Source organism: Leptidea sinapis, chromosome Z (genome assembly GCF_905404315.1).
Source record: "Leptidea sinapis chromosome Z, ilLepSina1.1, whole genome shotgun sequence".
NCBI lineage: Eukaryota > Metazoa > Arthropoda > Insecta > Lepidoptera > Pieridae > Leptidea > Leptidea sinapis.
In genome coordinates, this window is record NC_066312.1 from 23,127,560 (window position 1) to 23,140,200 (window position 12,641).

The 12,641-nt window shown below is 36.5% G+C and overlaps 1 long non-coding RNA gene across 1 annotated transcript; it reads right to left on the minus strand.

The window, feature by feature from the left end:
* Nucleotides 1–6,148: 6,148 nt before the first annotated feature.
* Nucleotides 6,149–8,626, minus strand: LOC126979016 (uncharacterized). The gene is made up of 4 exons (XR_007732737.1): nt 8,614–8,626; nt 8,224–8,309; nt 8,027–8,142; nt 6,149–6,539 (listed from the first exon to the last, which is right to left on the minus strand). It is a non-coding gene; the product is annotated as an uncharacterized LOC126979016 (long non-coding RNA).
* Between the last annotated feature and the right edge of the window lie 4,015 nt (nt 8,627–12,641).

Consider the following 12,641-nt stretch of genomic DNA (forward strand, 5'->3'; position numbering starts at 1 on the left):
TGCACTCTTTGAGGGATTGACTTCAATCCGCCATTTTCTGAACCAGTCTCCTAGTTCATTAACGGCGACCTGAAGCACTCTTATATAAGTCGCGAGGCGCCCCCGAGTGGCGCCATAATAAAGAGCCGTGTCGTCCGCATATTGTGCAATTTGCACTTTCTGAGGCTTCGGGAGGTCACTCGTGAAGAGTGAGAAGAGGGTCGGGGATAGAACTGAGCCCTGAGGCACTCCCGACCTGATGGGTCGGGGCGTGGATAACGTGCCTTCTACTCGATAGCGGAACCTTCGATCAGTAAGGTAGGCTCGTATGATGCGCACGAGCCTGTCTGGCATACCCAGTTCATACAGCTTAAAGATTAAGCCGTTATGCCATACCTTGTCGAAAGCTTTCGCGACATCGAGAAATACGGCCGCTGTAACTGTACGGTATTGGATTCGTTTGAGAATACACTCAGTGAGTCGGTGGGCTTGTTGGGGACACGAGTGAGTAGTCCTGAAACCAAACTGATGGTCGGGTATCATCAGCTCCGCGATATAATATTTGAGGCGCGCGAGAATCAGACGTTCGTATAGTTTACCTAAAGAGTTAATTAAACTAATGGGTCTATAACTACTGGGACAAGTGGTAACCATAGGTGCTGCTGAGCCCATCGGTCTGCGCGCTGGGAGATTTGCTGCGTGTGTGTGAAGACTATGCAGAAAAGCATGGACTTAAATATAATGTAAAGAAAGCATGCTTATGGTCTTTGCGGCAGGCGGAATTTCTCCGAGCTATGTACCTCCAGTGAGGTTGTACGGTGAAGAGCTAGTGAGGGTGCACAAGTTCACATACCTTGGTCATGTGGTTACAGCAGACATGACGGATAATTGTGACATTGATAGGGAGCGGAGGGCTATCGTGGTTAGAGGGAATATGTTGGCTCGCAGATTTGCACGATGCACAAAAGATGTAAAGATCACGCTATTAAAATCATTCTGTCAGAGCTTTTACACGTGCAGTCTGTGGGTTGACTATACCCAAAAATCTATTAATGGACACGGAGATCCAATATAATAACATCTTCAGGATAATGTTGGGACTGCCTCGATATTGTATCGCGTCCGGTATATTTGTGGAGAACCGTGTCGATGGTTTCTCCGCAATCATACGGAAAAGAATCACCTCCGTCAAAAATAGGTTGGAGAGGAGTCCCAATATTATTTTGAAGGTGATAGCCGACAGACAGGACAGTGCATTCAAAGCGCACTGGATGTCTGCTTTAGTTTGTAAGTTTATTAATAATAATGGTATGGTAATATGGCCTAGGGTGGTATTGGCCACAAATGAAGTAAGCCTTTATTAATTCATCCAATGACAAATACAGTCTGTGGGTTGACTATACCCAAAAATCTATTAATGGACACGGAGATCCAATATAATAACATCTTCAGGATAATGTTGGGACTGCCTCGATATTGTATCGCGTCCGGTATATTTGTGGAGAACCGTGTCGATGGTTTCTCCGCAATCATACGGAAAAGAATCACCTCCGTCAAAAATAGGTTGGAGAGGAGTCCCAATATTATTTTGAAGGTGATAGCCGACAGACAGGACAGTGCATTCAAAGCGCACTGGATGTCTGCTTTAGTTTGTAAGTTTATTGATAATAATGGTATGGTAATATGGCCTAGGGTGGTATTGGCCACAAATGAAGTAAGCCTTTATTAATTCATCCAATGACAAATACAATACAAAAATAGATGAAATAAATAATAGTAGCTGCAACCAGCTGCAACTTGTTCAACACATACAGGCGGTATTTTGTGCGCGTATCCTGTAACCGAGGTTACATCAGTAGCCATCGCATTACTAAACGCAGGTACATTTATTGTAAGCGGACATAAACATATATTTGTATGACAGCTTTTGTCAAATTTTATTTTAATTTTTAGATTTTTAGTGATTCTGAACCACACTAACTAATAATTTGTCTAAGTTTGTGTAGATCTACTAAATTTTTCAATGCAGTGATGAACGAAGCGTATTGCAGTTTTATTACAGACAGTTAGGAATTCTGCCACAGATAGCACCCTTACTGTAAGTCGTTAAGGAGTTCCACTGATCATCATTATATTCGACTACAACAATTATTTGACGATAACGATATTACGGTAGGTGAGTCAAATATCCGGATAGCATAAAAATATTCAGCCAAGTATAACCATTGCCAAATATCAACGATGCAACCAATTATTTTCTCTCCAAAATAAAAATTGCTGTCGACTTAAATACATCAATACGTAAAATAGTAGTTCAGATATAATTATAAGATCTTGGATTACACCAGGCTTATTGAAATGTATAAGATGCCGTGACGAGCTTCACTCAACAGCAAGAAAAAATCCACAAGATGAATTAATTCAAAACTATTACAAGAAATACCGAAATTTCTGCAGCGACATCTTGCATGCTCAAAAAGAAAAATATGAGAGACAGTACTTGTTGAATGATAAAAATAATCTGAAAAAAATTTGGGAATCAATTAAAAATATCTGTAATTTAAAAAAAAATACTAATGATTTACTTAGACTTAAACAAAAACCTTCAGTATCATTAGACGTTGTGAATGAGACTTTAGCAGTATAGGAGAGCAGTTGGCTAACTCAATGCTTGAAAGAATTGGAACTGGTAAACAATTGCAAAAGTAAAAAAGTTTTATTCCCACAATCTATATTTCTTCAACCATGTTATTATTTTGAAATAATTACATTAAATAATACTTTAAAAAAATAGTGCTTCTTCTGGCTATGATAATATTAGCAACAATATTCTAAAAGCAGCTAAGTACGTTTTAGCCGCTCCTCTTAAATTTATTTGTAATTTAAGGTTGTCTACAGGAATAGTTATTGGTGAATTGAAAATAGAAAATGTAGTGCCAATATTTATAGCAGGTGATACAACTCAACCAAGCATCTATAGACCAATATCGCTGCTGGATACTATTACCAAAATAATAGCAAAAGTAGTCAATGTAAGACTGGTTAAATATTTGGAGTCTAATGAGATATTGGCTAAGAATCAGTATGGCTTCCGCAGTGGAAGATCCACTAAGGAAGCAGTAAGTGACTTAACTAATTTTGTAACAAATAAAATGGACAATAAATACGCTGGTGTTTTCCTGTATCTAGCCAAGGCTTTTGATACTGTTTCTCGGCCAATACTTCTTAAAAAACTTGAAAGGCTTGGAGTTAGAGGCTTGGCTTTAAACTGGTTCCATTCTTACCTTGAGAATCGAAGACAAAGGATATGTATGGGCCAACTCACTAATAATCTGGTAAATATCCGTTATGAGGTTCCTCAGGGTAGTATTTTGGGACCAACGCTCTTCTTGATCTACATAAATCACCTTTGTTCCATGGAATTAACCAATGCACGTGTCTTTACTTTTGCAGATGACACTGTTGTGATATTTTATGGAAAATCATGGAGTGATATAGTTTGTGTAGCTCAGCAAGGATTAACTAAAATATCACAATGGCTTAAAAATAACCTCCTCACTATTAATATTCATAAATCAAAGTAAAGCTTTTAATATATCTGCACTCTCTACACCTAAAGAACCTCTACATATTTACCTGCATGATTGCTCAACAAGAAATACTCAAAGCAGTTGCACCTGTAAACTACTTGAACGAGTCTCGCACATTAAATATCTAAGTGTGTTAATTGATTAGAGGTTAACTTGGTCATACCACATTGATGCACTCTGCAAAAGAGTGAGAAAGCTTTCACATATTTTCAAAAAACCTAGGTATGTTGCGGACACACACTTAATTGCTATATTATACTACGCTCTATGTCAGTCTATCCTGAGCTATAGTATTATTTCATGGGGAGCCGCAATAATGACACTTCTAAATAAACAAGAAAGAGCCCAACGTGCAATATTTAAAATAGCATACAATACGCCGTGGCGATATCCAACAGACTCCCTCTACTTAGAGCTAAAACATCTTCGAATAAGACAGTTATTTATCTCCTCTACATTACTTAAATTCCACAAAACTGCAAAAAAACCAGGCACGTGTTTCTCATAGGGCGCTAATATGGGATCGCCCAAGAGTGTTTTTCTCCTTTGCTCGAAGAACATATTATTTCCTGGGGCCTTACCTGTACAGTAAATTATACAAACAAAATAGGAGTTCTATAGATGAGACTAAACGCAGTTGTAAAAATTTATAAATTATATTTGATTGGTTAAAAGTTTTAAACTACAATGATTCAGAAACACTTATAATTGTACTAAACTAAAAAACAATAATTTAAATTATTATACCAACGTTAGCAATTTTCTTTTCTTACTGAACACAAACACATACACACACATACACACATATCCATACATACACACACATACACGCAAAGTTCTTTTATTTTTATTTTGTACTATTATAGGGGAAGAGACTGGACCTCACGACAATCCTAGTGTGAGGCCAGAATACTTGTAAAATTAAAGTTACTTACTTTAAACCAACGTATACTTTGTACCAGATATTTTGTAAATCTATGTAACTAATATGGTACCCCAATAAATTATTCTTATTCTAATTGAAGACTTCCGTTACTTAATCATAGATCCTTAAGCCTAAAGAACTAACTATCACCAAACAACCTTTGAAGTATATCCTTTCCAATAAAAAAAGATTTATCGAAATCGTCTTTCGCGATATTGAGTTATTCGTAAACTTTTCTCATTGCCAAATCGGTTCGCTCAGTCGAAAGTTCTGAGGTAACGAACATAAAAATACATACCACCGAATTGAGAACCTCCTCTTTTTTTGAAGTCGGTGAAAAAGGGCGACTCTATTTTCATTTCTGACTGTGTCCTTTCATCTGTCCCATTCTGACAAGCGGGTCTTGTCTGGGGACTTGTCAATAATATTGTACTATATTTAATGAAAAAATATTCATTTCATTAAATTACTTCCGCTTTTTGCATATCAATCTTATATAAATAAAATAACCTTACAAATGATAAGTCACATCATCTCTTTTTTGAGTCGTTAATGCATTATTTAAACAGTTTTTATAGCAGACTTAGGATTGTTGATTGACTCATAGTTGACACACGACTAACGAGAAAAATGTGCTTACATTGACTTTAAGCACACTTTTGCCGTTCCGTTATCAGACTGCGAATGATTTGTCCACATGTATAGAACGTCATTGTACATAATAGTCGATTATATAATATGCAATAGGGAATATTTTCTCCAACGATATTTTTTATTAATATTACAATCCAATAATAGAAATAATAGTAACCAAGGAATTATTTATTGAGACTGGATATTGTATAATTGTAATATGAATATTTTTATTGTCTCAATAAATGTCTTAGAATAATTATTTCATTAATTACCTACTGCTGTTGTTTTCATTAGCCACTTCTATTATTGTTTTGATGATGTTGAATTGCACATTTACACTGTTGATAATATATAGGTATCAATTATTATTATGAATTTTCCCCCATTTCAATTAGACTGTAATCACCTGGCCTTTATACTGGACAAGACGTTGAGGGAAGTAAATATTGAACTGGGGTAGGTACACAATATATTTAGCTTCCTGTAGCCTAAGGCTGTTAGAGCGCTGGTAAATCAAGACGTCAGATCGGGTGCACCACAATATCAGATAATACGAGGGCGTACTACGCAAGGGTGCTCGAGTGGTTGGAGATGAGGTTGGTATTATGTTAATGGCTGGATCACTTTGCATTTCCCAGACACGTTGCGTTATTGTGTGTCTTCTACCGCAGTTATTACGACCACCTAGTACCCCGAAGAGATGTTTGATTCATGTCAAGTGTGTGCTTGCAATTCCCACGAACGAACCACATGCAACAATCTTAAATATTATCCTCTTCACATGAATGTGCGGAACTTTCTTCCACGTACAATCAAACGTCGGAGTCAACTTCATTGTGCGGTGTTTCATATGTGATAAGACACAGCTACTTTTAGAAGAACGCGTACATCATCTAAAAATCCGACATCGCTCGAGTAACTCCTCCGGTGTTGAGAGTAGGGCGACGGTCATCACTTACTGTCGCGTGACCCGACCGCTCACGTATCCATCCAAAATGGTAAAATAAAACAAATCATATAAATTATTTAATAGTGTGATCACACAAATATTTATTTCATAAAACTATGTTGATTAAACTAACAACACTCAAATAATCTTAAAACTAAATACTAAATGAAAAAACAAAAGATGAAAAACCGCATAAGCTTCCAATCCACCTCCCGTTGAATTAATTCACCGCAACCAAGTCTTAAATTATGTTCCTTATAAAATAAATATATATTTAGAATTTACATCTAACTTAAACATTAAATAATTAAGCCCAGCCAAGAGGCTGGGTATGAGCTATAAATCAAAGACACACTTAAAAAAATCCGAGTACCTACTTAAATAACACAAACATGAACACGAAATAACAAGAAAATGTGACGGAAACGTCTAATATGAAGTCGACTTCATAATATGGAATCTGAAACAAATTGTAATATGTTATTCATGTAGGTACACACTTATCAAGTTGATTGTACCTTATACAGAGAACTTGGCTGATCTCACGCTAAACCAGGGGTTTTTATTTACGAATTATGCGATTATCACCTTGTGTAGGATGCCGGCTAGATTATGGGTACCAGAACGGCGCCTGTTGTGCCGTGAAGAATGCATTATTGTGTTTCGGACTGATGGGCGCCGTAGCTAGTGATCTTCTTAGTCGGACACTCTTGTCAGAGTGGTCGTGTTTGCGCGGACGAGGTACATGGTGGGGTGTTCGATGGGTCAATATCCTTTCAGAGGGTAGATCTCCTGGGGATGTGCTTCCATTTCTGACGGTTAGAGGCGTTGCGAGTACACTGGACTATGGTGGACTCAGTAGCCCTTGTGATGGCGTCTAACCAGCGGGTTGGCGATCGACCGCGTGCTCTCTTACCTTCCACCGGGCCCTGAACTACCAGTCTCTCCATCGAGTTCTCATTTCTAGAGACGTGACCAAAGAACTTCAGTATCCTTAGTTGCACAATTGACGATAGTCTGTCTTTAATACGAAGCTCTTTGAGGATGGAAACGTTGGTGCGAAATGCCGTCCACGGGATCTTTAGGAGGCGTCTCCAGCACCACATCTCTAATGCATCGATTTTGCGGCGGTCCAGCAGTCTCAGAGACCAAGTTTCGGCTCCATAGAGAAAGATTGGAAACACAAGGCATTTCATCAATCTGACTTTTGTCGGCTTGGTTTAATCCTCCTGTCCCTCCAAATCTTTCCCAGTTGTTCCACTGCAGACCTGGTGATGGCGCACCGTCGTCTGATCTCCTCGCCACATCCTCCAGTACTTGATATAGTAGAACCAAGATAAATATAGTTCTGTACCACTTCACAGTTGGCTATATAGGGTACGTTGGTTCCAATTTGTTCGGCCCGGTCTACTATCATCACCTTCGTCTTGTCTCGGTTAATAGTATGTCCGAATTGGAGACTGGTACATAACTAGTGATATTACTGGGCAAATGAGCCTTGACATCTTATGTCTCAAGGTGTGGAGCGCAATTATAGTACCGCTCAGAATTTTTGTATTTTTCAAGAATACTGAGCGGCGTTGCATTGTAATGGGCAGGGCGTATCAATTACCACCAATTGAACATCCTGTTAGTCTTCGTCCGTTTTTGTCATAAAAAAAACATTAATACACAAAATGCATTTAGCCAGCAATTTTGTTGTAAAGTTATGTATTACTAAGAAGGCGCATTTCAAACATGAAGATAATATTTTCTCCAAGAATTTTTATTGAAACTGTAAAATTTTGTGTGAATGTTAATGGAAAAAATGTTAATACATAAATATAAATATAAAGTTAAACTTAAGACCGTAACATTATATAGTGAGTAAGAAATAGGGGTATCTATAGGTTTATTTTCTTCAAATAGATTGTTGATATCTGCGTGTACTAAAATAATGTTAATTACTTTAATTGAGCGGGTGGGCCAGAGCCGCGGGCGGCGCCGTAGACAAGTCACGGCGTCGGCCGCGGGGCATTGGAAGTAACAGGCCTGCAGCCGGGATCAGGCCTGACTAGTGACTCCTGCCGGGAAAAGATGGGCTGGCTATTACAAGAGATACATTATATAACATGACATAATAACAGATAGTATAGAGTACTTACTCCCGATTGCAGGCCATGTAGTAGGTATATGGGTAGTACAGCGCTGTGGATTCCTACCCTTATACATTCAGGGGCACCCTGGCTCACTGTAAAAAAACATACATAAAATAAGTAAACTGGAAATACTTATACACTCAAGAAAATGTCTAGCCTCTATTGAATTAATTGTGAAATAGGTGCAACGAGGAAAACTATCCATGGAAAACAGTAAGAACACATTGTAAACTTGAACTAAGAATTTAACAAAACGGCGCCTTTTCGATTCCACGCAAACCAACCGCCACTTATTGTGCCACTTTTTTAAAAATGGTAAGTACTAACTATGTTATAATGAAATAAAGAAAATATGAACATTTAAATTAAATGATATAATAAAGAGATCGTACTCACGTCCCCTGAAGCTTCAAATGCAACGCGATATTCTGATGCGGTCTCTTATAAAGACTTGGATGCGTCACTGAAATAGAGTAAGAGCCCGTGATTGAAACTTTCCTTTTTTCATGAAAGCGGAAAGTTCCCAAGGGCTATTATATTAGGGATATTATACACAATAAGTTATTCTGAAGTTCAGGTTTCTATGATAGGTGACAAGTGTATAAATATTACAATTATATTATGAAAGAACTCACTTCTTATTTCCTTCGTCGCTACAGCACTTCGTAGCACTTGGCTTCCTGAAACAACTGACACATAATCTGTAACTTTCATCAGAAATCCTGTGTCTTCTTTAAGTCCCCAAATTACTCTTTGAGAGCCTTTTTGCATAACTCCACGATTGCTTTTTACATATCAGTAATTTGCGTTATTGAAAGCTTGGTTTGTTTATGCCGAAAGGAGTTTGCCACACTGCGGAATAAGTTGTTCCCGGGCATTATGCAAACATAACGAAGTACTACTATATAAATCTGTAGCCTCTGTCAGTAATTGGATATTTTTTAGATATTTTGTTATAGATATAAATAAACATTTTACGATTATCTGACACAAACTCTACCAGTTTTGAATTTTTTTGAATGTTTCTATGTCCTTTTATAACTCAAGAACACCTTTACGATCTTGATGAAAATTCGTGTGTAATACGATCATGTATAATATGGAATTACATATTTAAGCCTATTGGATAGCCTATATATTGATTACAACTCTTCATAACAAAGGTATATGATCGTCAGGTATGTCCCAAGGCATGTGATTTGAATGTATAACTAACAAACTCCTATTGTATTAAATATTTTAGATAACACCCAGATTATGCTCAACAATAAGTAATGCTAGCTGTGCCTTTTCATATTTTGTATTGAAGAGGACAGCAAATAGGCGTATGGTTCCTATGGTTTATACCTGATGTTGATTTGCGCCTTATATGGTTGCAGGCGGTGACTTATAGTGAAGTACTGTCTCGCCTTACTGAGTATACCAAGCTTTTAAGAAGCCAGTTTGGCAATATAGATAACGATATTTCTTATATTTATTCCAAAGGAAATATAAGGAAATTATCTTTTAAAGTTGGGAAAATGTAATTCCATGTTATACACCCGCCTTTAGGTGGTAACATGTGGTCCTTACCACATGTTACCACCTAAAGGCGCGAATAATCAAGGTTTAAATTAAGCCATCGTCCTGAGTCGGAGGCATCCACTGTGAATATATTTTCAATTTAATAAAATAAAGAAGGTCGGACAGTCACGGGCTCTCAGACTATATGAAGCTCAATCCAAAGTAAATAAATAATAAATAAATATACTTTCAAAAAATATTGATTTAAATTTTCTTTGATGTGATATTAGTCAAATGTTTTTGCACAAGCACCCATCTAAGCGATTGGTGACATCATTATTGATTCGCCTAATTATAGTGCGTCTACAAAATTTGAAGGCAAATATCTCATTTTTACGTTGATCCATATAGCCCAGTGATTTTGATGATCGACTTTCCGGGATTTGTTCCAACATACCGTTTTAAAAACATGTACCATAATAAAACATAAAACCTACTGTTGTAATCATTTACATAATTAACATGGATGTGTATTTCCGAGTAGTAGAAGTTTACCCGTACGTATTTATATATTATTAAGTATGTAATGTATCGTATTAAATTAGTCGTTTTTGTATCTTGCACCCATAGTACAGGCTATGACTAGCTTGAATTTTGAGTCAAGATAATTTGTGTAGAAGCGTGTTAATATTAACAAGTTACAACATCACTGATAAGGCACTAAAGATACTTTAGGGCGTGGTATTATGACGATTATATTATATATCCCACAAAAATAGTTTCACTGTAAAATGTTGCGCCAAGTACACGTCCAACTATTGCAACAGAGACAATAATAAATTCATTTTTGCAAATAAAAAAAAAACTGATCTTTAAAAAAATTATGAAATAAAAAAACCAAATACACACAACTTCTCTGATTAAAAAAAAAACAGTCATTAAAAATGGTGAAAATACAAAGAAAAATTGGTGTAGTTTATTTATAAAAAAAAACGAAAGAAAATTTGCCGTTTACCAAAACATATAAAAAAAAAAAACAAAGTAACCGTTGTTCAAAAATTACAAAATTTTTGTGGTAAATTTAAAAATTGAAAACAATTTTTTAAACGTACTTGGCGCGCGTCATTGAGTATCTATTGTTATTATAATATTTTTGTTAATGAATAACACAATTCGTAGAAATCATAATTTTAGTACCTATACTAAGGTAGTAGTAAGTAGTAGTAAGGTAGTTAGTAGTAAAACGTAGTGATTATATTTCTCTTTGGTTAGTGGATAAAATTAAGTGCTACCAACTTCGAAAGAACAAAATTGAATATTCGTCCTTAATTTGTAATATCTTGCGTAGAATCGAAAACAGGCGCAGGAAAAATTTTCATATTTGAGATATATTAAATAATTGTTCTGACCAAATATTTTTTTGTAATATTTGTAAAATCTGTGAAAAGTTGTACTAATAATTGTACTAAAAAGGTGGTCAAAGCAGTATGGAAAAGAATTCGAAGAAATCTTGTCCGGAAAGGAAAAGATTTTATCTCGGGAGATGAAGAATACACCATGTCGCCCATTTTAAAATAATTTTAGGACTTGCAGCCGATAAGAGATGTACTGGTCATTTATTAACTGATAATTTAAAAAAGAATAGGGTGGTATAATCGAAACAACTACCGAAGCGGTACACAAAGGGAGGTCACATAAAAATATTGTTTACGGATGAGAATTTTTTCTATAACTGAGCAACATTTTAACAAACTAAATGACCGTATTTATTCTCAAAGCTCTAAGGAAGCTTCCCAATTAGTCGACAGAGTGCAACGTGGGCACTATCCGACATTAGTGATGGTTTGGTGAGGTATTAGCTATGAAGGAGTGACTGAGTCATACTTTTGTGAAAAAGGTATCAAAACATTGGCACAAGTATGTCATGATACCATTCTTGAGAAGGTAGTAAAGCCCCTTAACAACACCATGTACAATAACTAAAAATGGTCCTTCCAGCAACACTCGGCCCCGGGTCATAAGGCTCGATCTACGCAGTCTTGGTTGGAAACGAATGTTTCGGACTTCATCAAATTAATATGTTACTATATCCGGACAAAACGCAAAAATTTCTTAATAGATTTAATTCTAATTTTACATGAATTCAAATATTTTGATTCAAAATAGGATTTAACATGTCTTATTGAATGTTAAAAACTACCGCCCATTCGAAATAGTACATGTGACTCAGAACTGAGATGAATGGGCGCAACAAACTTAAAACATTAGCAAGAGGTTGGGACAACATAGAGGCTAACACATAGTTACGCAGACGACGCGACGCTGCACACAGCACTATATTTTTATTTAACTCACAAGCTTCTTTGGTCTAATATAACAGTATGTCGTAAGAAGATGAAAGTTTTTTGCCAGACATTTTTTTTATGGAATAGGAGGACAAACAAGCGTAAGGTTCACCTGGTATTAAGTGATCACCGCCGCCCACATTCTCTTGCAACACCAGAGGAATCACAGGAGGAAGCACACATCCATGTCGTATCGTCCCGGAAAGTCTTGTCAAAGGCTCAATGCAAATTGTTTAACTTTCATTGAAGTAATTATTTATTGATTCCTTGATGACTATTATATTATATTGTGGGTATTGAACAAGTCTATGCTCACTGTGCTGTCTCGCTCAGCTTTACGACGATCGTTCGGCAAAAGCCGGTATGAGTCGACTAATGCTCAGATCATATAAGTTTCCAATAACCTATCTATCCTTAGTTCAACTTACTAGAGGTTGACAAATCTATCATTTTACACTTTCTTACTTGTCATTTAACGGTGATAGTAGATCTTCTATCGAGTCCTCTCTTGAGAAGGTTGCAGAATGGGGAAAATTGAACCTTGTCCAATTTAACCCCCAGAAAACTCAAGTTTGT